The following is a 25,911-nucleotide window of genomic DNA, read 5'->3' as shown; positions in this document are numbered from 1 at the left end:
GCCTCCGTGTTTACTTAGAGAAGACTAAATCCCCTCCGAAGCAGCAGCCGTGGCAGCAGCCGGGGATCAGCCTGCGTGGGGAAGGGGATCAGAGGCAAGCCCTGGCCTGCTCCTCTCCGCTGCTGACGTGCCGGGGCTTGAGCCGAGGCTGTGTGGACGCTGAGCCCGGCAGCACTCAGCACATGCCATGCTGGGTAGCATCACCCCAGCTCCCCAGTGGGGCATTTCCAGCCAGCACCGCGGTGCCATGCCCAGCCCGCCCGGCTCTGGGAGTTTGTTCGGCACAGGGGACATCACATGTCTGTGCTCACGTGTTGCCATACACTTGCTCGGTCCCACTCGTTCTGATTCTGGGAAAAAAGTTTTGCCAACCGCTTTTTCCCTGAAAAATACAGATTTGGCTCAAACCAAACATTTGTTGCCATTTTGCTGGGTGTGCTCAATTATTCTCCACTTAAAAAAAAAAAAAGATAAAATGTGCCAATATGGAAAATAAAAGTGGGTCAAGTTTTAAATGAATTGCAGTGATACCAGCTCTGAGGCACAGTCAGACTGTTTCGTTGGTCCTTTGCAATGTTCTCCTTGAGATCCCGGCACAAAGGCACAGTCTCTCTCCAAGCGTAGGTCTGGGCTTCATTGCCTGCGCAACCTTTGCAAATGTCTTCCTTTGATCTTTAATAATTACCTGGTGCTAATGCATTTGTGATGTGATGAACGAGAGGGAGAGGAGCAGAGGAGGGTGAGAAGAGCCCTCACCTTTCCCTTGTCAAGGTCCTTCACTCGGGCCTGTGATCTGCTCGTGCTGCCACCCCGGTCATCACCTGGGCTGCAAAACGGCTCGTGCATCAGTGAGGGAGTTGGACCAAGGTCCGTGATGCCTCGTCTTGAGAGACAATCTGCACGAGCTAATTAACGAGAGGAAATTCTTCATGGCTTTGCATGCTTCCTAAACACTCCCCCCTTTTGGGGGCGACAGGAGGGGGCACAGTGCTTTCCCCTGTGGTGTTGGCTAGAGGAGCAAGGTGGTCCAGAGGCATCCCATCCCTTGGCAGCATCTCCTGCTGGCACTACCAGAGGGACAGCCGCAGCCTGGCTGGGCCAGTGGCCTGTGCCACCGGGGCATTACTCCTCTCCTCGTGTCCCATTTTCCCCCCGAAAATGTTATTTTTGATCCTGACGCCAGTGCACTGGGAGGATGGATGCACAGGGTGCTTGGAAGGAGCTCACGCAGTAGAAAACTTATAGCAGCTAAAAATTCGCCTTCCCATCCCTCCTGGCTTCGCCCTGGAAACCTCAGAGTACGCGGGACCCCGTGCCTCCTTCGTGTCCCCTCTCATACTGATGTAAGTACAAGCACCAGGTTCCTCCTCCCTGCCAAGTCCCCATCCGAAGCCTTTGCCCCGTGGCAGGTGACACTGGTGCTCTCCGTGAGCAGGTATTCTCTCCAGATAAATGGGATGGGAAAGAGCTTCTCCAACGCCGAGTGGCAACTGCACGCACTCACCAAGTAGCCGTGGGGGTGCGGGTCTGGCTAATAAAACAAAGCCCTCGGCTTGTGCAAAGTGGGGTCTTCCTCAGCCCAGCTTCTGCTGAACAATTTTTATTCAAGCATCCTCATTTTCCAGTCTCTAGTCGAGCTCAGGCCCTGCACGCTGGAAATCAGCGCTGGAGATTACAGCGGTGTTTGCAAACGGTTGGTAGTGCCGAATCAAAGCAAGTGGATCAGCAAAACCATTTGGCTTCTCAGTTCTGCTTTTCTGCTGTGACCGTGACATGTAGTCCAGCACCTCCACTGGCCCGCAAGCCAACCAGCCCTTCTCCTGGGAAACCCACCTCCTCCACGGAGGAGGACGTGCGGGAGGCCGGGCACAGCGCTGGAGCTGGCTGATGCCGGAGGATGCGGGGAGAGAGGCACCACCCCAGCAGAGCCCCTGGAGATTCCCTCCCCTCCTGGTGCCATCCGAGGAGGTCAGTCCTGGACGCATCTCCCAGCTCCTCCGCTGTCCTGCTCCGTGCTGTGAGCACTGACTCCGAGTTAAAAGAAAACAATGGACAATTACTCAAGGTTTACCCAGAGTTTTCTTTCCCTTTATTAAGATAATTCCTACAAACAGCGGGAGCTGCTTTGTCACTACTTGATTTTTACATGTGGCAAAGGGAATATGAGCAGCAGGTCCTTTGGTTATGATGGCTCACCACGTCCCATCATGCAGCTCCGTTTTTGAAGGCTTAAAGCAGTGCTCACCACAGTTTCACTAGCCAGGGTGAACTATTCTGGGCTGAAGTTTGCTTCCAGCTGTTCGGATTTTTGGAAATTTCAATGGAAATACAGTTAATTTTTGGGTTGCTTCCAGGGAGCTGCCACTCTCAAGCACAACTCCCTGGCTAATTGCCCCCCACGGGTGCTGCAAGGGGGGACCCCGAGCCCCGTTAGCCACCCTGGCCTGGGGCACGCACAGCTCCCATGGAGGTAGCTCCGAAAATACTGTCTGGGTGCCCTGAGACCAGGACTTCCAAAAAAAACCCCACTTCTGTCTGACAAAGAGGCGCAGGTCTTCCAGGCGGCTGTGGAAATGCCACCTGAAGTGCCTGACTTTGACTTACCAGCCCTGGAAGAAGGTCCAGGTGAGTTCCCTCATGCTGAGCCTTTTCCATAGCGCTGAGAACCAAACTGCACCACCCAGCTAAAAAGATGTGAGTAAATTGATGGAGAATGGAGAAACTGAGGCAAACTGAGTAACTGGGCTGCAGTCATGGGGCATATCTGAAATGTGCAGTCCCAAACCCATCACAGGGATCCAGTTCCCCCAGAACAGGGCTCTTGGCTCCCAGATATTTACTCCAGCCCCATCCCCCATTGCTGAAACCTTGAGAGAGGTTTCAAAGCATCATCTGCTGAAGAATGACAGGCTGGTCCCTAGCCAGGTCCCAGCCAGGGCCCAGGCACCCAGCACGCTTCGGTGAGCTTCCAAACCCAGGAAAGCACTGGTAAACCTCTCAATATAGGGCATTTTTAAGAGAAACTACTCTATCATCAGATCCAACCAGCCCAGGAGCTGCCTCTAGCCCTTTACCTTGGGTACGCCCCAAGGAAAGGCTCTTTGTTTCACAAGTTATTGCTTACGAAGCTGCTCTTGCCTTTGGCCTCTCTCTTTTCATCCTGGCAAGGATGCCTCCGCTCCCTGGAGGCAGCAGCAATCAGCCTCCAGTACCCTCCACCTACAGGAACCACTTGCTGGGTATCGATATATATATCTCAATATCTGCGTGCATGTTTGTGTGCGGATGTATATTTTTGTGTATATATTTAGAATCAATAAAAATTAACATTTAAGTGTCCGTAATACAATCTGCGTCATCGTCGGGAAATGCAGCAAGTGTTAAAAGCTTAATGGACAGTGGAGGGACGGATTTAAGTGAGTTGTTTGCAGACTTCAGCACGCAGGACGAGGGGGAAATCAAGGAGAGAGAGAAGAGGAATTCAGAGGGATTTGGAGACGCTGCCTCCGGAGCTGGCAATGAATACGAATGAAACGCGGGGCCGCTCCAGAACACGGCCCTGGCACACGCTCTGGCACCTGCTTTAATTTTCTGCTGTAGTTACCTGTTCCGACCTCAAATAAAACAACGATTCCGATGGGAATGTTGAATTAAATGTGCTCCTTGGCTCCCCGAAACGGGCACTTGCCACCTCCTCCTGCTTTTCTCACCCTGGAGAGTTTAACAGCGCAATTTAAACCCTTGCAGCAAATCTGGGAGCTGGAGGGGGTTCCCTGGGGAGGAGGGAGCTGGAGGGGAGGTGTGTGTGGCAGGGCTGGGCACGCTGCGTCTGCCAGGATCAGGCTCTTGACAGCGTCTCGGCCACCCTGCTGTGGTCACACACGCTCCTTGCTTTGGCCCCGGGGTCCAGCGTGGGAGGGCAGGAGGCTGCTGCCCCTCGAGGAGGCAGGGAGGGACCCGGGGGTTGGGTGCTCAGGGACTGGCAGAGGACAGGACCCACATTTCACGGGAGGGAGGTGGCACCTGGGAGGACAGTGCCAAGGGATCAGCCTGTGGGAACTCAGCTGCTGGAGGCCTTTTGCAGTGCTCTAACCCCAAATCCAGCCCACACATCTTCTCAGCCTCTGGGGGGTCCTGCCCTGCCCAGGCTCTGCGCTTCCAGACCCAGCGCGGGAGCCGGGGGTTGCTGCAGGGCTGGGACGTGGCCGTGCCCGCTGTGGCTGCAGGTGCTCGTGACATTGCTATGGGGCTCCATGAAGGTGCAGTGGCATCAATGTGGTTGTTTCATGTCTCTGCTTAATGTCAGGAGGGAGGAGAGATGGCAGCAGGCTTGAGTTTTCTGAGAATGATCCATTTAGAGAGCAATGGCTCGTCCAGTCTGGTCCTTTGGGAAAACCCGGGGGGCCAGCGTGCAGCCACAAGTATTATTGAGACTTTCAGCTTTGACACCAGCTTACATCCATCACGGTCTGCCTTGCCTGTCCGCTGCCCCTCCTTCTCCTCCCCCAAAACATTTCTCTGTGCAAACTCAACTGACCCTCAAAAGGTCCCTTTTCACCTGTGGCTCGACACGGTCCGGGGCTCATCCTTCCTCCGCGGCCGGTGTGGGAAGGGTTAAAGCCTGCCTCCCCCCCGAGGCTACGCTTCACTTGATAATATCATCGGCTTGTGACAGTGTTAATGCGGGGATCAGGTGCAGGAGGCAGCCGGCATTACCCTGGAGAGAGATGAGCTGTGGCCGGAAAAGCCAGAACTGGATACACGGCGTAATTGCACCAGGGCTCGACGACGCCTTCCTGACCCCTTCCCTCTTAATACACCATTAGCCGCCCCTCCGACGACGAGCATCCTCTGCCCTCTTGTTGCACGAACATCTCCTCCTCCTCCATGGCCCCATCCGACCGTGTCCACCTCCCTCCGTGATGCTCCCTACATCCCAGGGAGTGCAGCATCTCCCGGACGGTTCCTCTGCTGCGGAGGTGCCAGCGGCGCCCAGCCATGTCGCCCTCCCTGCTGCCCCAGCCGTGCCACCCCCCTGCCACCCTCCTGCCTGTTTAACGCACTGGGAAATTTTGCAATATATATTCAAATCACTGCGGCTCTTCAGGAGGCTGCCAGCCACTGCTGATTCCTCCCCATCGCCCCAGTGCCCGGAGAAGCCCTGCAGAGGCTGGGGCAGAGCGGGGCAGTGAGGGGCAGGAGGGACCGTTTCTGCAGAGCCTGGCTTCTCAATAAACCAGCAGCAGGCAAACTGGGACGGGCTGGGAGGGAAACTCAGATGTATTTTCTGTGAGTGCTTCAGTACACAAACCAGAGCAGCACAAGGAGTCAGTCCCTATCTCCCTTGTCCTGCATTTCGCCAATAAAGATACCCGCGATGGCTGGGCTGGGCAGCATCCTTCAGCGGGGCTCTGTCAAACTTTACAGCGGAAACTTATCAGTTGTTATTTGTTATTTGCATTCCGCTGGTGCCAGGAGCGGGTTTGCTGCAGGGCACGGCGATACCTCCCTTGCCTCAAACTGGAGTTATCGAAGGAAAAACAAGCTTTTCCGTGGCTTTCCCTCCTCTCCTTCCCCAGCACATCATTAGGATTTTACTCACCGACTTTCTCCTCCTTATCCAGGCATCCCATCGCTCCAGTCCTCTTCCTTATCCTCTCACTGTCACCTCTTGCCCCTGTCACCTGTCCCTGGGTTTGGGTGATGTTTTCCCGGTCTGGGGGTCCTGAGGAACGTGAGTTGATGGGCAATGGCCCCGAAGCCCCACTGGCAGGTGCCGTCCCCACCTCCCAGTCACGTCCCTTCTGCCATTGCTACCATCTGGTCCAGCAGAGAAGCCAAGTCCCTTCTCTGTCCTCCCTGGGGACAGTGGCTGGTCACACGCTGGGCTGAAGCCCCTTCCCTCGAAGCAGCTGGGGACACTGTGACAGAGGGTTGGAGAACAGGAGCGGAGGGGCAGGAGCGGAGCTGCCAAGCCTGGGCAGTGCTTCCCGTCCGAGCCAGGCTGCCCTGCCAGCCAGCCACACTTTCCTGCAGCTCCATGGCTCTGTCACCCCTGCCAGCTAATAGAGACGTATCCCAGCTCCGCTGACCGAGGGGTTTTGCTCAGAGCGCAGGACAGCTGGGCTTTAAACACGAGCGCAATGTGTCTGCGGGTCCCCCCTTCCCTGGCCGTGCTGCTGCTCCCAGGACGTGCTCTCTGCACAAGCGTGTCTTATTTTTATCACCCTCTTTCACCACCGTCTTACCCCCATCTTTCCCCTTCATGATTTGGCTACAAACCAACTCAGAAAACCCAAGCTCTGACTCAGCTCCTGTTTTTTAATTCAAGTTTTTACTTTTTGACCCCGCAGCAGGAGGGCAGAGCTCTGCTGATACCCTCAGCATCCCAACGAGCCTCGAGAAGCGCTGAAGCCTCCGTGCTCCCTCGCTGATGCCCGCACCCTCGCCCACCTCCCCGCCGCTCCCTTCCCTCCCCGCACAGCCCGTGCCGCCCCGTTCCCACACTCCCCGACACCTCCGGATCCTGCCAGGCTCCCGCTCTGCGTTTGCCCCCTCGCTCCCGGCCTGGCCAGGCACGGCTCGCAGACAGCTGTGATGTATCGGTGACAAGCTCCCTTTGTGTCCCGCTCTTGCACAACAATAGATACTCCTGTCTGTTTATACAAGTTTGAATTTGTCCCTATAAATATGGTGTGGAAGAAACAGTAGACTATAGATTGCATGCTGACAGCTGAAAGATTAAGAGAATCCATTAACTAAACCAACTGCCTGGAAATCTTATGCAGAACATACACCTGAAAGCCATTATTGCTGTCCTGTCATACTACTTTATCTCTTTATTTAGGACCCTTTTTGTTTGGTTGAGGGCTTGATTTTTTTTTTTTTTTTCCTCTAATAATGTAAACTTGTTCTGGAGTAACAGAGGAGCCCTTGATGAAGTATCTAAGTATTTTCTGCTGAAGAATTTATGAACTCTGAGCCAGCACTGTCCTTGCCAGATCCCATGGAGCGGGAGGGGAGGGGGCACTTGCCTGTCTCCGGGTTTGTGCTGTGAATGGCCTTGGATCAGGTTTCCCTGCCATGAACTGTTTGCATTGCTCTCATGGGCGACTCCGTCTCACTTAAATCTCTGGCTGCACTTAACCTTTTTTCACCTGAATTCTCTCCATCACTCCAGCACTCCCTGCCCCAGCTCTCCATGCTACAACAGCAGCCCACCCTCGCGTTTACAAGCGCAGGCAGTCGCTCGCCTCTCCCGGAGCCGCGCTGGATCCTGGCTGTGATACTGTTGAAGTTTTTTTTTTTTCTATTCAGGTCTATTCAGGTCTCCAGACAATGCTCGTCACCATAGTATCTGTGCAGGCTCCTTGTTCTCCCCCGAGCCCCACGCCTGCTCCTCCCTGCTGGTCCTCCCCTCCTCTCTGCGGGTCTGCAGCGGGGTGGAGGGGACGGGGGGGTTCTTTATGCACCTTGCTGTGCGCCAGTGTTAAAGAAGGCAAAAGTGGAGACGTGTGGCTCTTCTGAAGAGAAGCCTTTGGGTTTGAAGAAGACTGCTCTCTTGTTAACACAGGTCTCTCCAGGCAGCAGGCTGCTGTCCAACGCGAGGGCTTCAACTGGGGGGGGTGTAAAAATCAGCTTTTGGAACTTGTTTGCTTGAGGAAACACCCACGGGTCGACCCCTTGCTGTTCCCCCTTCCTCCTCATCCCTGCAGGATGTTCCCACCTTCTGAACTCACCACTTCGCTTGTAACGTGTCAGTGGAACAAAACTGGGGAGCATCAGGAAAGCCAAGACAGAAGAAGGCTCAAGGTCTCTGGAAATGCCAAATTCCCACCTGGTACCACGGCTTGGCTGGATCCTCGCAGGATTGAGAAGCTACGGGAAGGAATTTAGGGATAGTGAGTTAGGAGGGAGGGATAGAAGGATGCAGGTGAAGCAGCTGCAGTTGTGGAAAGCCCTGGATGCTTATACAGAAGAAAACGCACCCGTTTCAGGAGGTTCTCCAATGCAAGAAGGATCCTTCTGCTTCACAGCTCTGTACGAAGGACCGAAAAGGTCCTGGAGCATCTCTGCTAAATGCTGTGGAGAGCTTTGAACACCACAAGCAGAGCGTGGATGAGCACCCATGGATGCACCATCAGGGTCTTCTGCTTGGAAGTTGTCAATGAGGATTTTACCAAAGGGTGGATGTGTTTGAAGGCCCTGAAGCTGTTTGAAGTTTGTTGGTGAGCTCTGGGAGCACCTCAGCCTCGCAGCCAGGCTCTCCAGCACGGAGATGTGGTGGTCCTCCCTCCCTCCCAGCCAGCAGCTTCCCTGAGCTGTGTGTCCACCTGGGAAGCGTTTCCCACCGCAGAGAAGAAAGGAAGGGCTGGAGGTGGAGAGAGGAGCATTGCGCTTGTGGAGGACTCCCCAAGCCCGTGTAAATCAGCTGGTGATTGTGCTGGAGAAGGCTCCATGCGGTTCGAGCTCATTTGGGCTGTGCTGGGGGGAGATGGCAGAGGTGGGGAGAGCCGGTGTTGCCAGGCAACGCTCCCTGTCTATTAGGAAGATAAATCCTATAATAATGGAAAGAACGGATACTTTCCGTGCCTGTTGTACATCTCTTTCTTCCTCAGCGGTTCTGCCCAGCTGCGGCATCAGGGAGCAAAAAATACCTTTTAATGCCCTGAAGGACCAAGGGTTTTTTTTTTAATCCTCACTGATGAAAATGGTGTGATACGGGATTTTGGGATCTGCTGGGCCTAGGGCCGTGTCACTGCGGGTACAGCCCTGGGCAGGAGGGTGCAGGAGGGCTGGCAGAGACAGGCACACCCGTTTTTTCAGAGGAAAAGGGATTGTGGGAAAGGCGAATTCCTTATCTCTGGACACATCCCCCTCATGTACTACTTGCTCTTTGCAAACATTTGTGTGTTTGCTCTTCACCTGTCTTAAAGGAAGCGTGTTTCGGTCTCCACTGAAGCGGTGCTGGAGCTGGTGTCGGCTTTCACAGAATCAATGAGGTTGGAAGAGCCCTCTGGGCTCATCGAGTCCAACCATTGCCCTGACACCACCATGGCAACTAGACCAGGGCACTAAGTGCCATGTCCAGTCTTGTCTTAAACCCCTCCAGAGATGGTGACTCCACCACCTCCCTGGGCAGCCCCTTCCAATGGCTAATGACCCTTGCTGAGAAGAAATGCTTCCTAATGTCCAACCTGAACCTCCCCTGGCCAAGCTTGAGGCTGTGTCCTCTTGTCCTGTCGCTGGTTGCCCAGGAGAAGAGGCTGACTCCCACCCCACTACAACCTCCCTTCAGGTAGTTGTAGACCACAACGCTTTGCACACATTGTTCCTCCGGCAGCGACCTGCAGCACCAGGCGACTGATCCGACCCGTTGTGATTGCAGCTAGAGCACAGCTTGAACACCCAGCACCCGTGGCGAGATGTTTGCAATCAAGCCAAAAAAATAAAAAGAAAAGTCTCCCTCCCAAAGCTGTTTAAATACTTCCAAACAACAAGAAAAACTGGAGGAAATTGCAATGATTAAAGCGAACAGAAACGTAGGCTTAATTTGTCACATGTGTCATTTGCTCCGACTTGTTCAGCTGGCTCTGCTATTTTCCATTAATGCACTTCAGGGTTGCAACTGGGACGAGAAGGAGAAGTGACAAAGTATGATGAGACTCCAGCTCGACGAGCATTTGCTGAGCGTGCAGCCTGCTGCAGTTAATGCCCTCGGACACGCAGCGGCCATACCCCCGTCCTGCCATCACCGGGAGGAGATGACGAGGAAACCCCAATGGCTGGTGGCTTCTCTCGTCCCACCACCACACCTCTCCCCAGTCCGTCAGGCAGAGGAACCAACGCTGCAGCCCTCGGATGCCCGTGGTGCCACTTAGCCCATAGCCCCGCGCTTCGTCGTTTCCGTGGGCAATTAGCTTACAGCAGCATGGTAAATATTTCATACTTTATAGCAAAGGTTGTTTAATTTTTTATTATTTTAAAGCTACTCATTAATGTTTTACAGATGTGATTTCCTCTGGTGGAGAGTGGAACGGGAAAGCGCAAGGAAAGTTTCCTGCAGGTTCAGGTTTGGGGATCGTACTCCAGCCATCCAGTGCCCGTGGTAGCTGCTAATTTAGTGTGCTAATGAGTACAACTGAAGTAGGATGTTGAGCAAAGTATATTTACTGAGTATGTAGCCACGTGAAATAAATGCCTATAATATGCCTCCACAATCCCATTTATTATGACAGTAATTAAATTGTCCTTTACTCCATGGACCCAGTGACACCGACTCAAAAGAGAACAACCCCCCCAGCTCGTATGTCACGGCACCTTCTGCTTTTGGGTGCTCACTTCAAGTTCCACCGTTGCTGGGATGTGCAAAAAAAATATTGCAAAAAGCTTTTGTGTAAAAAGCCATTGGCTCTGCTTGTTGTGTGATGGCCTTTATGAATGTCATTTATGTCATCTGCTCCTGACCAAGTCCAGGAGTTACCCCTCAGAGCAGCTGTCCTACCACTGACTTTGGAAGACAACTGGATCTCTCTCTGCCATCTGAAAGTTAGAGGGCTGTTCCAAAGTTAGGTGAGATGAGTTGCTTTCCTGGTACCATTACATCAAATTTCATTTCACATGAAATGAATGTCCACTGGATAAGATACAGATAGAGCCAAAAAGAAACTGGCTTCTTCTATGCTTGTTCTGGTGCAGAGCCTCCAAAAAAGTCCTTTGGGGACTGGCTAATCCCATGTCTTTTTCTCTCAGGTATTGCATTAGGGATCTTCCTGCAAATGTTTCTAGGATGACCACCTCATTTCTTCTCTATTTCTCTTTCTACGGGAGAAGAAAGCAAAGAGCATCATTGCTTGTGACATTTGCCACCCTGGCTTTTAATTCTGCGTACCTTGGGATTCCCCTTTGACTCAGATCCTTGCCTTCCTCCCTGCAGAGCAAACTGAGGGCAAAGTTGGTTGTCTGACCCCAAATTAAGTCTTCAGGAGAGGACTTGGGACTTTAATCACAGCCAGTAACTCAACCATGCAGGATACACTCACCGCGCAGCGTCACTTAGATGTCTGCTCCTGCTCTCCCCCTCCTGCCCACATCCTTTGGCAGTTTAACAGAAATAGATTTCCCAAAGCCTTAATCGCCCGTGAGCTACATCAGCTCCTTCTACTTGTGTTTTGCCGATCTGTTGTTTGCTGCACAGCCAGGCTTGAATGCACAGCGTCATGGCTGTTGTTTTTTTGGAAGACTTTCCTGGAAAAAAAAAATCTCCTTTCCAGTCTTCCTTCCCCACCACTCGCTACAGCCCGGTGAAAAGGAAGGATGCTAAGGGTGTCTTCCAACACCACTGGCCTTTGGGTCCCCCTCTCCTTGTTGAGTTGCTCCCGACTGAGAGGGCACTGCTCATTTGAGTGCTCTCAGCTTGGGAAATCCTCTTCCTCTACAAGGGAGGAATACACATGATAAAGGGCACAGCAAGGGAGGAATACACACGATAGTAAGCACAAAAGGGAAGGAATGCGCATGATAAAGGGCACAATGAGGAAGGAATACGCATGATAAAGGGTAATTACCAGCACTGCCTAACTAGGGAAGGGCCTGGGATCTGCTTCCTAGAGGTTATCTCCTTTCTTCTTCACTTTCACTTGTTTCTGAGCTGCCCAAGTGGATTCTCTGCATTTCAGCTCACACCGTGATGATCCTCACGTCTGCTGCAATGCACAGGGCAGCGTTTGCCCCCCCCCGGGCGGTTTGCTGCGATGTGGCAGCCTTTGGCCAGGCTTGGTGGTGGTTTTCCCACTGAGCTCCAGTAGTTTGGACACCCAGGGGTAACGGAGTTACTGCTGTACAAACCAGCAGTTCAGATCTGCAGTTACCATGTGCTTGGTGCAAGCCATGGTCTTAGCACAGAACTGTGAGAAAAATCCTCATGGAAATGCTGCCGAGTAAGTGCTGCAGCTGTGATGCGCTTGTCTGACCTTCCCCTGGGCCCTTGGAAACAGCGTTTGGATGTTCTCTAACAGAAGGACTTTGGAGAGAGTTTTGTGGTGGCCTCTCCCCGAGCGCTTGAATCTCGTGTGGGATGAAGGTGACAGCTGGAGGGGCTGTGGGATCACCTTCCCCTCCTGCACCCCCAGCCTGAGCCCCTCAGGATCCTCCTCTGAAACACAGCATCCCCCCAAGTCACCTCGGGGTTGGAGGAGAGATTCTTGGAGGTGCTCACCATCTGTCAGCCCCGCCATACCCAAACACCACGCGCCCGCGCCCCGCAGGGACAGCCCGTCTGCGTGCCTCCATTTCACGGGCAGGCAGCTTCACACTCACCCTTTTATGTTTCCAGAACTGTCGTTTATGTCCCTTTCAAAGAGGCTCTGGTATAAGTTGCACTTAGTTTTAAATTTCCACTCTTTTCCCCCGGGGCAGGAGCAGGTAATGAGCCCCAGAGCCCTAATGCACTCAGAGCTGCTGCTGCCTTCGGCAGGGAGGATCTGCTGGTCTTCTGGAGCTAATTTGGGGGTTTGGGATGCGGGATGTCAGGGACAGTTGGGACAGCCAGGTCTACACGCGGGGTGGCACAAGCACCAGGGAGCCCAAGGAGGGACGAGGTGTGGAGCACCAGCCTGTCCTAACAGCCCTTCATCTCCCACCACTGACGGACAAGGGGAGCTGAGCCAGGTGTGGGTGGCAGAGACATGGGTGCTTTGGGGAGACGGTGAGCAGAAATCCAGAAATAATGAAATCACCGCGTTCCACCTGTTCTTCTATCTGCAACCTGCATTGTGTGTGGCTTTCATGAATACATTAATTAGGGTTATGAGTCCCTGAGCAATATTAACACATCATCACTATGCATTTGTCCACACTCCCTCTAAGCGTTCAGTGTTTGAAAATCTGATTAGGATTGGTTAATCAAGGCACAGGGTGCACCTCTCCTTCCTCGCTGCCTGAGGGATGCAGGCACACGTGCTTGAATTCAAATTGAGCTCTCCGGAGCTGTTTCCTAGATATTCATGAGGATCAGGGGTGTGAATTTGGGCTCACCAGACCATCTCCTGGGAGGGCAGGGGCATGGCACCCAAAAATCCGAGGGAGAAGTTTTGGCAGCGTGCAGCTCATGCTAGTCTTGAGCGGCAAGTGATGAAAAAAGACACTAAGACAACAAACACGAGGACAAAATCCTCTGCCAGGCAGCGAGTCAGATGTAGCTGGTGATCTAGCGCAAGCTGGTATCTCCAACAAACAGCTCCGGTGGTGGGGAGAGCGTCCCCACCGCGTGTCTTCTACAGGTGCTTGTCGCAAAGCGCCTTGGTCTAAAACGGCATCGCAGAGTCCATCTGAGGAGATACAAGCACGCTGATCCAGACCACATTTTTTACTTCACCTCCCCTGCCTGAAAATATGCTGCTACCAAAGTGTCAGACAGGGAAGAGACTCCCCTTTGTCTCTTCATTCACCAGGAAGAATCCATCATCCAACACTTTTCACCTGCCTCAGTCGCAGGTAAATCCCAGACCAGATTTTTTTACACTCAAACCCTTCACGCTTCCTCTCGCCTCCCTCCGTGGGACAAATAAAGCCCAATAATATGCAAAACCCCCTGATTTCTTGAATTCCTTCCACTCCAAGATGTCTTCTGGCAAGGAGCCTCCCGCAGAAGGGATGAGCCCCATCTGTGCCAAAATGCAACTCAACCCCTCGCTTTCAGCCCGGCGTCGGATTTTTATCATAACTTCGCTTTGAATATATGTATGCATTTTAGGAAAAAAAAAGGACATTCGATTTAAAAACAACAGCTTTGAAACGTGAGCGAGGCTCAGGCACCGCACCGAGCTCCCAGCATCCCCCGGCCGCCGGCCCCGTGCCCCGCCGAGAAGGGCTTTTGTCTTCCCAGCACGCTGGGGCTGAGCGATGGAGAGCTGCTGCCCAGAGAGAAGGCAGCTTGTTTGCAAGAAAAAGGGGAGTTTCTTTGGCTTTTTTTGAAAAATAATCTGCCATTATTATATTTTTTTTTAATATCTGCATAAATGCTGCAATTCTTCGTGGGATTTCTTTTCCCTCTCTCTGCTAACAAACGCTCCAGTGTCTTTACCAGGATAAAAGGGTGGAGGAGGGAGAGGCACAACCCCCTCCTCCCCAAACCGAACCAGCAACATATTTGCACTATTTAATTTAATAGGCGATTAATACCATTAGCGGATTAAATATGCCAGCAGCCCTAGCACTCAGCATTCCTTCCAGCAAAGCAGACGGGTGCGTGCGTATCTGTCACACGCTGACAATAAAGCAGGAATGAGCCGGGCTGGGCAACACGACGGGCACCGGCACGGTGCAGTCCCGTGTCCTCCTGCAACCCTGCGTCGTGCAAGGAGGTGTGCAGCCCCGGGACAAGGTCAAACCAGCACGCACGGGCTGGCTGGTGCCCTATGAGGGTGGCTGTGGGACAGAGGCTGGATGGAGGCTCGGGAGAAATGGCTTTGGGTGTATCGCTTTTGCCAAGCTTCAGTTTGCTCATCTGTAAAATGGGCACAAAGTTACTGCTCAGGCATCTGCTGAAATCTCCTGATGCAAACTGCTCCGGGAGAGCAAGATAGCAATGATGTTGTCTGTAAAAGCCCAGGAATCACGTGCTGGAAGAGTGGGCTGGGGAGGAACAGGGGGACTCTCCATCCTGCCCCAGCCAGGTGACCATGGCAGCAGCGTGACTGCACCCGGGTGATGTGGCTGTGTGTCTCCCAGGCAGCGGGAAGCAGCTTTTTCTCCACAGTCGCTGTCTTCACCAACTGTTACCACTCATTTTCTGATGATGAACTCATGCTTGTGACAACCTGCCCCCTGATCACCGGTGGAAAACGCAGCCATGTGCTCCCCTCTGCTCCCTTCTTCTCTAGGGCTACAGCCGAGCATCCAGAGGCTGGGCAGGGAGAAGGGGCAGGGGGTCTGGGTGAGGCACTTCAAGGAATAGGCCATGAACAGAAGTGGGATTGAATGGAAAAGGGAGCAGAAGGGAAGTTCTGCACATCAAGAGGTGCCTCTGCGTGCAGGTGCTGCTGGGGACTGCACCAGGGAGAGACGGGGCACAGCAGGGGACAAGAGGACCCGGGAGGGACAGGGGGGCTGCAGGGGAGGGATGAGCAGGAGGCGAGAGACTTTGAAGTGGAGGGAGAGAGAAAGGAAGGGAAAGAGGCCAACAGAAGCGTCACTGGGGCTGGTCAAACATTACATTTTTGGCAGCTGTTCTCCAAAATGTTCAAGGAGCCAAAAGAAGAAGAAATAAAGAGAAGCCACTTCAATAAACACTAAAAACTACAAGAGGCTTTTATTTTAATATGATTTGCACAGTATTTTTGTTAGCGATTGACAGGATTCCCTCCCTCTCTGGCGAGGCACCTGGGAGGAGAGGAGGGATGAATAGAGGGAAGACTAAATGAACAATGGGGGGACGCTGGCCCGCGCCGCTGGCAGCGCTCCGCCGGCTCCAGTGGGCTGAGCTGGCAGAGGATTTGGCCCGTTGCTGACAGTCTGCGGAGAGATGAAGGAGCAGAGCAGAGCGTGGGGGGTATCTGGGGTTCCTGTCCGGGGAAGATGTCCTTTGCTGTGTGCATTGTTACACCTCTGCAATCCCGATCCTGCTTCGTGGTGTCTTAGCATGGTGCTGGGGCAAGAGCATCCTCCGGTACCCGGGACATCGCTCTTGCTTTCCATCTACCTGTGGAAGAGAGTGGTGAAACCATCTGGCCTCCACCATAGCGACACACTGCCTCATTTCATGGGCCATCGAGGTGCCTGGCACCCCCCCAGGCCACCCTGGGCCTGGGGGTGTCTCCCCACGGAGCCACCAGCCCACCAAAGCCCTTGTCCTCAAAGGGGTGAAGAGGGCAGTGAAACCCTGGCACAGGTTGCCCAGAGAGGTTGCAGACGCCCCATCCCTGGTAACATTCAAGGTTGGGTTGGACTGGGCTCAGAGCAACCTGATCTAGTTGAAGATGTCCCTGCCCGTGGCAGTGGGGTTGGACTAGATGACCTTTAAAGGTCCCTTCCAACCCAACCCATTCCATGACTCTATGAAAGCTGCCCAGCAGCCAAATTCCTGCTGGCATCAGTGAGCGCCCAGACCTGCAGGTCCTGACTGCAAGAGACATTTCATACCTGGCTGCACCCCTCCGGGATGACTCGCTCCTCCTCCATAGCCCACCCTGCGATGGGTGCTGAGGACAGAGAGCACCCTGTCACCCCCTGACACCTCCGTGCACGGCGCTGGGGCTGGGCACCACGTGCCCCTCTCCCGCCCGCATCCCCCTTCCCGGAGTCCTCAGCCATCCTGTTTTACATTATGTACATTAACTTCTGGACCCTTAATCCCCTCCATTGAATAAATCACTCCTGCTAGCCTGATAACTTCTCTTCCCTTAAGCTATCATCCTGGTCTTTCATTCCGTGCAGGATTTGAGACTCTCCCTGCTGTCTGCAATCAAGTTGCATTCTTTCAGCAATTATTTTGTGTCACTGCTCTCCCCTCTAACATTTCTGGGGCTAGCATCCTTTTTTCGCTTGCAGGCTTCCTGTTGCTGCTTATCTCCAGCGTCTCCAGCCAAGGGGTCCTTTCATTCCACCTCGGCTGTCTGACACCAGCCCTGGATATGGAACTTGGTCAAAAATGCTTTCTCAACACATGTTTGTCAGGACGGAGAGCTTGCATCTGTGCCTGGCGGCGCAGTGTCATGTTCCCTGTCAGCGGGGGGACATCGGGGGAGCGGGGCTGAGCTAATGGGCTGGATCAGGTTCTCTGTGCTGACAAAGATAACAGAAGGAAGCTGTACGTGTGTGAGAGAGCAATGGGGGGGGCAGAAGGGAGTAGGGGTGAGTGCTGGGGGAAGACCTTAGGGGAAGGGAAAAGATGCACAAAGGAGCCCTCGCGTCCCTGGGCTGTAGGGCCAAGGACAAACTTGCTGTGGTCCCTTTGAACGGAGCAGTCACACACCAGGGGACATGGCACTGGCGCGGCTCGCAGCATCGGAGACGATCGCCTTCCCTCTCCTGATGGAGGGAGGAACACAGCCCGCTGGCCCTGACCCGGCTGGCGGGCAGAGGGACGCCCTGCGTGTGGTTTTTCGGGAGGCTCCGCAGACGTGACAGCCGGGTTGGGTGACGGGGACCTGGGCCGTGCTGGCTGCGTCGCTCCTGGAGCGCAGACCGCAGCAGGAGTGATCGGGTATCACGGCACAGAGAGGAAGGGGATTTACTCAGAGGTCAGGGAGGAGGTCAGCCTTCACGGTGCATGATTTACCCCTTTATTTATTGCATGCTTCTGAGTGCTGGGCAAGGCTTCCACAGGGCTTGGCAGGAGCTGATGGGGCTGGGGGGACAAGGTGATGGGGCACGGCTTGTGCCCACTCAGCCCATCCATCCCCTCTGCCCTGTGCCTGTCACCACGGCACTCGCCCAGTGACTCCATGGTGAGAGATCCTGACCACGACGCTGGTTTATAAAAAATAATAAACTCAATGGACAAATCTTCCATTTTCCTTTGTTTTTGTTGTGGGGTTGGATCCATCCCCTCTCTCGGAAGGAATTTTGATAGTAATCATCTCCATACGCCACCCACGGTGCTGGTTCCCCTGTAACAGCCCTTTCCACGCAGACGCTCGCAGCGAGATGGACCTTCTCAAGCACATGCACGGCAACTACTCAAACCTCAACGCTGGTTTGGGATTGTTTTCATTGCTCTTCCAGATGGTGGTGAAGGAAGAAGGAGGCTAATTTTACATTGATTCGTTATTTTGAACACTAGGTGAATGGTTAGATGCTGATGGGGATGAGGGACATCAGCAGAGGTGGACAGGTCGTAGGGTGCGGGTGGGTCTGGTTTCTGCTGCTGGGATGGTCCAGAGGCACATGGAGGGACCATCCCCATGATGTCAGCAGCTGCCTTGCAAGGATAAACCATAGGGTGAACCCCAGCATGAGGCTCACTCAACAAAGGCTGAAGTTATGACCCGAAGGGTTTGCCCATGCAGGGTGCAGTGGTGCTTGGGGCATGCCATGGGGCATGCCATGGGGTATGCCATGGAGCATGCCATGGGGCACGCCATGGGGCATACCATGGGGCATGCCATGGTGCTGCCAGCCGTGCTGTGCCAGCACCCCAGCTGAGCTGGCTGCAAGGAGCCCAGCCTCAGCACAACCACCCCTTGCCTCAGTCCCAGGGGCAGGCAGTGATTAGCCTTTGGTGCCTGAACAAATCTGCCTCTCCCAAACCACAGGGCACCGGAGTTAAATGCAGGAGGATGAAGAAAACCTCTCTTGGAAGAAGCACCTGGCAGTGGAGCACACGCAGTCTCTGGCAGTTGTTTGTTTAAGACGTGTCCTGAGTGCTCCCCCCATGTTGTGAAGCCCACTTCAACAAACACTTCACCTGCAGCACTAAGGGGGTGCCACCACGCGCAGTGTCCCTGCGGCTCCGCAGCCGCCCTCGCCCGGTCCCTCTCCCGCACAGCCGGGGAACGCGTCCATTAAACCCAGCCACATTCCTCAGACTACAAAGATAACAAGAAGCATAAAAAAAGGAGCCCCTTTGTTCAGCCATTTCCCTGCTGCCGTGTGTGAATAAAACCATCACAGACAAGTGCCTGGCAGAAGAATTAAAGCTGAAAGGAGGAAAAACATCTCCTGTGAGCTCTCAGTCTCACGGTTTTGTGCCTTGGTGAACGCTGCGTAACGCCAACGCTGGGTGGTTGGGTGCCTGTACTGCTCTGGGGCAGCCCTCTGCACCACGGCACCCCAGGACCCCCCTCTGCAGAGGGGTTCGGATGGAGCCAAGGGAGCGTGAGGAGCTGCAGAGCCCTCCTGTCCGGGCATGTTGTGCCTGCGATGATGTCCAAGCCCCGTGCTGGCTCCAGGCTCTGCACGAAGCAATTAGGTGAGGCGAGGATGTGACACAAATTGGGCTCTGTCTCATCAAGTTAAGGGGGACTTTTCAGCTCACCTGGTGGGGGTTTGCCCTTTGAACCAAAGCTCTTCCCTGGAGCCCCAGCCCCGGGACACCGACGATGCGGCAGAGCTGGAGCCGTACCTGCATCCCTGCGGGGCCGCCCCGCTGCTCTCCCCATCACCCACCGCCCTGCAGCAGCCTGGCCGGGCAGGACTTGTCTGGGCATGGGACCTGCTGCTGTCCAGCCAGCCCTGGAAGCCGGGAGGGATTTGGCCACCACAGCCACTACGTGGTGGCTTTCACCTGCCTTATGCAGGCAGCAGGTCCAGGGCTGCTCTGCAGGGGCTACCTGCCTTCCAGGGAAGGGTTAGGGTGTACCGAGGCAGGAGCTGCCCCTCTGCCTGGCTGCCAGCCCCGCTCCAAGGCACAGCTCCTGCTCCTGGGGATGCTGCTGAGGAGCTGGGGATGGTTAAATAATTCAGGGAAGTGCTTTTGCCTGGCCCTGCAGCCCCAGGACCTGGCAGGGTGCAGTTTGGGGTGTCCTGGCACCCTCTACACCCACCGAGGGATGGCATGGGTGCCCACTGTGGGCACAGGCGGCAGCATCTCACCCTCCTGCTCCCAGCACCAGCGCAGGCACCGCGCTCCCATCACACGTCCCCTTGGCCGTGCCAGTCCGTACCGAGCCAGCAAGGGCGGCTCTCGGCAGCCAGCCCCCAGCCGAGCCACGCTGACCCTGTCTGTGCTGCTCCTTATGGTAACGGTGCAGAAAATCCCCCCAGAAAGCGGGTCAGATATGAGCTCTCCTTACTGGGCTTTGAGTAAACAACTGCACGGAGGCAGGGCCAGGAGCAGGAGCGAAAGTAAAGGGAAGCTGGAATGAAATCCTCCTCTTCTTTCCACCCTCCTCTGCTTTTTTTCACTGATGACATTTACTCTGCTTAATAAAAGGAGAATTTATGTTTGACTCCCATAATGGTGCCTTTTAATCTCCAAGACCTCGATACTTCAGGAGCACGTGTGCGCCCAAAGGAGCGAGTCCCAGGCAGGGGAGGAGGGGGCAGGAGGGCAGCGAGGGGCTGGGGGCACCAGGGCTGGGAAGCCCAGCGTTGGGGGGGTCAGCCCCTTGCAGCCCCTGGCCTGGGCTACCGGTCACAAAGGGCTGGGAGGGCTCAGCGCGTCCGAGCATCGCAGATGTCTGCAGAGAGCTGCTACTGCTGCGGGATGGCTGGGGCCGCCCTGCGAAGCGGTTATCGCTTCTGGGAGGAGGAAGCGACAGGAGCCCCTGGAAATAAAACACTGAAGTTTCCATTAGCGACATCTCCCAATTAGCCGGCGCTGATCGGCTCCAGATGGGATGTCAGGCTCCAATTATTGCATCTCGCCCAGGGGAGGGCGAAGGGTTGAGGGTGCCGTGTTGGGGATGGTCCCAGGGCTTGTGGGGAGTCTGAGCTGGGCTGGTGGATGAAGGGGTGCTGGAGGTGGAGGGCAGGCAGATGGTGGTGGGATGGTGGGGCGGTGGGATGGTGGGATGGTGGGACGGTGGAGTGGTGGGATGGTGGGGCGGTGGGATGGTGGGATGGTGGGACGGTGGAGTGGTGAGATGGTGGGACAGTGGGATAGTGGGGTGGTGGGACAGTGGGATGCTGGGGTGGTGGAGTGGTGGGACGGTGGGATGGTGGGATGGTGGAGTGGTGGGATGGTGGAGTGGTGGGGTGGTGGGACAGTGGGATGGTGGGGTGGTGGGATGGTGGGATGGTGAGGTGGTGGGATGGTGGGATGGTGGGGTGGTGGGATGGCAGGGCGGTGGCATGGTGGGCAGGGAGCTCCTCTGCAGCACCCAAGGTGCCCGCACAGGCTGGGTGATGGGAGAGAGGAGAGGAATGGCAGAGCTAGGCGGCAGAGCAGCGTGCCAGCCCTCCCTTGGGGCTCTCCATGGCTTTCTCTAAATAAAAAATAAAGAAACCCCCAATTTATTGATGATGTCAGTCCCAGGGGTGCAAATCCATCGCTGTTTTAAAGACTAAGAAATGGGGCAAGAAGAGGCTTCTCAGCTTGTGATCACACCGCGAGGCAAGAGCAGCCTGCAAGCGCTGCCGGCACCCCCGGCTCCCCAGCCTGTCCCCTGCACGGGGGTCTCTGCGGAGGCACCTTTCAGCCCAAGACTTGCTCTCCTCCTCCCAGCTCGCCCTGGACGAGGCCGTGCCCCACCGGCGAGCGGGGCCGTGGGGTGGGCTGGCAGCCTCCGGCGCTGGGGGGGTCCCGGTTCCAGGGGCGCCGGGACACGTCCCGGTGGGACCCGCGCGGCTCCGGGGCTCCCCGCTCCCCCGCTGATTAATGGCTCCTTAGGCAGAGCCGAAGCTCCCTGGGGAAAAGCCAGTTTCCGTTTACCCAATTAGAGCTAAAGACGTTATCTCATTTATTCTGGAGGCGGCAACAGGGAAGAATTAATTTTTCGGGGTATTTCCCAGGACACGTTTCTCCCTTGTCAGCCAGGACGGATGGTCTCCGGCGCACGTCGCTGCAGAGGCGAGCGAGCAGGTCTGGCATTTCTCGTGTCGGTCCCACGCACGGTGTTTTCTTTGGCTCTGCAACCCGTCCCTTTCAAGTGGGTCGGGGCTGAGGAATGACAGAGGGCCAGTGACAAATTTTAAACACTATTTAGAAATCAGGGCAGCAAGCGAAGAGGTCAGCCCCTAAGGCCGGCGATGAGGGAAGCAGCGAGGGGGGGGCGGCGCGTGTTTCTTCTCACATGTGCTCAGGGGCTGAAAACCGGGAAGAAAAATTGCACCCAAGTTCCTCAGCTCCCTCCGGAGCCTCTAATGGGGTAAATTAATGAGCTGCAACGTCACGCCGGAGACGGGGAGACCCGACAGCGCCGGCGGCTGCGGGGTGACGAGTCGTGGCCACCTTTGAGGGACGGTCTGGGGGTGCGCACATGCCATCCGTGCCCCGTGCATGGTGCCAAGGGGATTTTCCTGGCTTCTGCCTTCTCCCCCTGCCCGATCTGCTCTGCCTGGATGCTGGGGGTGTCTGAGATGGGCAGGACAGCCCGGGGAGAACAGGGGGGGTGCTGAGGCTGCGCAGCAAACCCACTGATGGGTGGGAGATGGGGTGCGCTGGGCGTCTCGGCAGGGCTGCCACATTGTGGCGAAAGGTTGGAGGAGTTTGGGGGGTTATTGGCCTGAGGATGCTGGTGAAAATACCATGCTGAAAATTTCCCTCCTCTCCACCTCCTGATGGAAAGATGAGAGGAGTGAAAAGGAGGTGGGTTCTTTCAGCACCCCTGAACCATCGGAGAAGGTCAGTGTTTCTAACTCGCCCTTTTTTTTCTAGCAAAGTCCTGGCCCTAGTTCTTTCAGTGGGCTTTTCTCCCTTGAAGTGATGAGGGGGGGATAAACCTGCAGAAAACATTCACCGAGTGCCAGCCCTTCCCCAGAAACACCAGCAGCACAGCTTGTCCCCAGCTCCAGCTCCACGCCCAGCCTCCGTCCCCCCAGTCGTCCTCCTCCTCCTCCCTGCACCCCGAACCTCGCTGGCTCCCTGCAGCTCACGTCTGACGGGGGAACCCCCAGATCTGACAGCAGTTCCAAGCGTTGCTGTGATGATGATTTGACCAGGGGCAATAAATGGCTCAGCAAAAGGTCTCTGCAGCCGCTCAGGCTGGTTTGCATCCCCAGTCGAGCATCCTCCCGTGCTGCTGGGCTGCCCGGAGCGATGCGGAGCCCCGCGGGATGCAGCTGCCTGACAGTGGTACCCTGGGGTACCCCCAGGATGGAGGTGACACTTGTAGCCACAGCAGCGCAGGTACCCGCATGGAGAAACGAACGTGCAGCACGTCTGCACGCACAAATGCTTCCACAGACACCTTTCTAGGAAATAATCTCCACCGCCCCCCCCCCCACCCCGTTTTCTTTCCTTGATCAAAGCCCAGACGTGAGGGAAGTCCATCTGTGAGAGAGCGAGGCATGTGTTTTTCGCGGAGGTATATGGGCTGGCAGCGAAATTTCTCTGACAAGTCCAACAGGGGAAAATGGAGAAATGAAAGCCTTGAAGATGTGTGCATTTCCCAGATGACTGGTGATGTGTGTGGGTAACATATGGGCACTCTGTGCCCACTGCCCCACGAAACATGCTGATTTTACACTCGGATTTCTCAGATTCCCTGACAGCTTTGCAGACCGGCTCCGACAGCCTGCTGTTAGCTGCCGTTTGGTTATATTGCTGCGTGTGCCTGGCGCAGGGCTGGCCAAGGGCAGGGGACGGCCCTCACAGCAGGGCTGTGGGCACGGGGCACGCTCCAGCCAGGCGTCCGGCTCTCCAAGAGGTGTGGGAAGGAGTGAGCAATGTGGGCAGCCACAGGCGTCAAACCCAGGCTTGAAACAGCTTGCAAAAATGTGAGTTTTGCCTCTTGCTGTCAAGCATTTCTTCCTTTTCATGAATTTTGCAGCTCTTGCTGGGACTGAAATAGCACAGAAGTTGCTGCTTTCCCTCCGCCTGCCAGCCTGGCTCTGCGGGCTGCCAGTCAGCTTCGGGACCAGAGCGGGTTGTGCTGTGCTGTGCTGCTCCCAGTCCCACCCTGGTGTTCGGTGCGGGCAGGGCTGGGGAATAAAGAGATTGCCCCATAGTGGGACGTGGGTCTCTCCTTGTCACCTACGGGGTGGCTGGGAACCAGCCCCGGTGTGCCCCAGGAATGCTTCCGTGTATCATGCCTTGTTTTTTCTTTTTCCAGGATGACAAGACCAGGAAAATGCTGCTCCTGGCTCAGTCCCTGGGTCCCCTATGCCCACCCTCATCTGCCACACAGCCCAAGGGGTCGATTCTGAAATAACACAGAATAGGATGAGCTTCGCTCTTTCACTCTCTGGTTTAGGGACCCCCTGAGCAGAGAGAGCATCCAGGCTGGTGCACCTAACAGCCTGGGACGGGCTTCTCTTCCAGAGTTTGCCTAGCACCTATGTGACCCTGTCTGTAGCCAATATTTGAGCCTATTTGAGCCTGTCTGTAGCCGTGCTGCTGCTAAACCCCGTGGCAATAAATCCCAAAGGATAATCTTGCCTTTGTCAGAAAAGCCAATTTATTAACCTTAATGGACTCTAGGGGAACCTGGGGCTTCCTGACAGAGGGAAAAGGTGGGTGCTGTGCAGCTCCCTCGCTGTCCTTGTACCACAGCTTCTTCCTCTGAGGAACGAGCTTGCTTCTGACCCAGGAAAGGCAAAACAGAGAAACAGAGTGAGTGGGTTTTGATCCCCCCCTGCCCTAAACCTGTTCTGTGTAGGGAACCACAAAAATACTGACATAGAAACAGACTGCTTCGCTTATCCACACGGAAAGGAGGCAAAGCGAAATGAAATAAATTGCCCAAACTCATATTCCAGCTCAGGGACTAAGCCAGGACGAGCTCCCCACAGCCGGCCCTGGCCTTAGCAAGAGCCATTCGGGCTCAGCTCGCTCGGTGCCTCGGTGCCTGCTTGCTTTTCAAACCCTGGAGATGGGATTCACAGCGTCTGAAGGGGCTCCAGTCAGAGGTCACAGCGTCTCTCTGTTTAGTGACGCTCCTCGGGTGATGGGGTCTGTGATCTTCACCTCTGTGACCGTAAAACACGCAGGTCGTGGAGGTGTGAAGCAGTTCTGCCTGGTGATATCAAAGTCTGGCATGATCAAGGGAAGTGCTGATTCTCCTCCGACTGCTTGGGAGCACAGAAGCAAAAACCTTACAGTCCAATTACTGTGGAAGCATCTTACAGAGACCCTCTCAAATGGTTCCCTCGAGTGCATCCATCAAAGGGCGAAAATTCTGAGAATGAGGAAATAATAGTTGCGTACTCTGTTCTTACATTAACTCGCTAATTCAGGGTATTTGCAGGGCCCTAGGAGGAACTAATGCATGTTCTCCCTATATTTATCATTACCTGCATTGTTAAAGCACGTACACTAATCCTGGGAGTAAGCCTACTCGGGGCTGGCTCTGAAAAGGTCCTGCTCAGCTGCGAGTCCCATTTGTTGGGTGGTCGCTGTGCTGGAGGGAGCAAAGCAGAGGGTGAGCGCAGCCGAGAGGCCTCTCAAGGGCACATTTCTCCACTTAGGCACCCAAGTGCCACCGCTGGGCTTACAAATTCATCTTGTGGCTACCCACAGCTTGGTCAGAGCGCCCATGGGTCGGTCTCTGAGGGAAGAGCCTTGGACCGTCCCACAGTGGTCCTGGACTCCTGGATGTTTTCTCAGTGACCAGCACCAACGTGTGTGGTGCAGCCCCATACTGTGTATTCAAACTCTATTTCTATAAAGAAATATGTTTTTAATACTCCAATCATGATCTCTAATATTCAATAATTATTGTGGCTCAGTTTTTAAGATGCACTTTAGATTTCCCAGACCAGTTATTGAATGCGAGAGAGATGCAAACTAAACATTAAAAACAAATTTATGGAGGGGTTAGCAGCAGCTACACAACATTACGTACAGAGCAGGCCACAAGAATCAACTAGCCATCTGGGAGACCTCGAGAAGGGTTTGTTGTCAAAATAATTGGCACATCGTTAGCCTAAAATGCAAATCCTGTTCGATGGGAAGGAAGTCCATGATCGGGCAGACTCTTCCCATGCTGGATCCTAAGGGCAGGTACCATCTCTGAGCAGGACACTGAAGCTGATGCTGAGAAGGTGGAGCTGAGAAGTGGGACTGAGCTGTTGGCTGCCTTCTTGGTACGTGGTGAAACCTTCTTGGAGGGTCTGGTGGTGTTACTTAGCCCTGATGTTTCACCTTGGCCTCCAAGCTGCAGTACACTACTTCAGAGCTATGGAGAGGGCTGGAGGAGAAGGCAGTGGGGGTAAGATGGTGCATGAGGTAATCTGAATCGTTTTGGTCTTCACAGAGCTCAGCATCAACAGTGGGCTTGGAAGAGGCAGAATTTGGAAATTCAGGTCTAAATTTTGTGGCTAGAGTCCGCTTTGAGCTATAAAGCCAAAAGATGGATCCACAGTGCTGGG

The sequence above is a fragment of the Nyctibius grandis genome, chromosome 13, assembly GCF_013368605.1.
Source record: "Nyctibius grandis isolate bNycGra1 chromosome 13, bNycGra1.pri, whole genome shotgun sequence".
NCBI lineage: Eukaryota > Metazoa > Chordata > Aves > Nyctibiiformes > Nyctibiidae > Nyctibius > Nyctibius grandis.
This window is presented reverse-complemented; position numbering follows the sequence as displayed.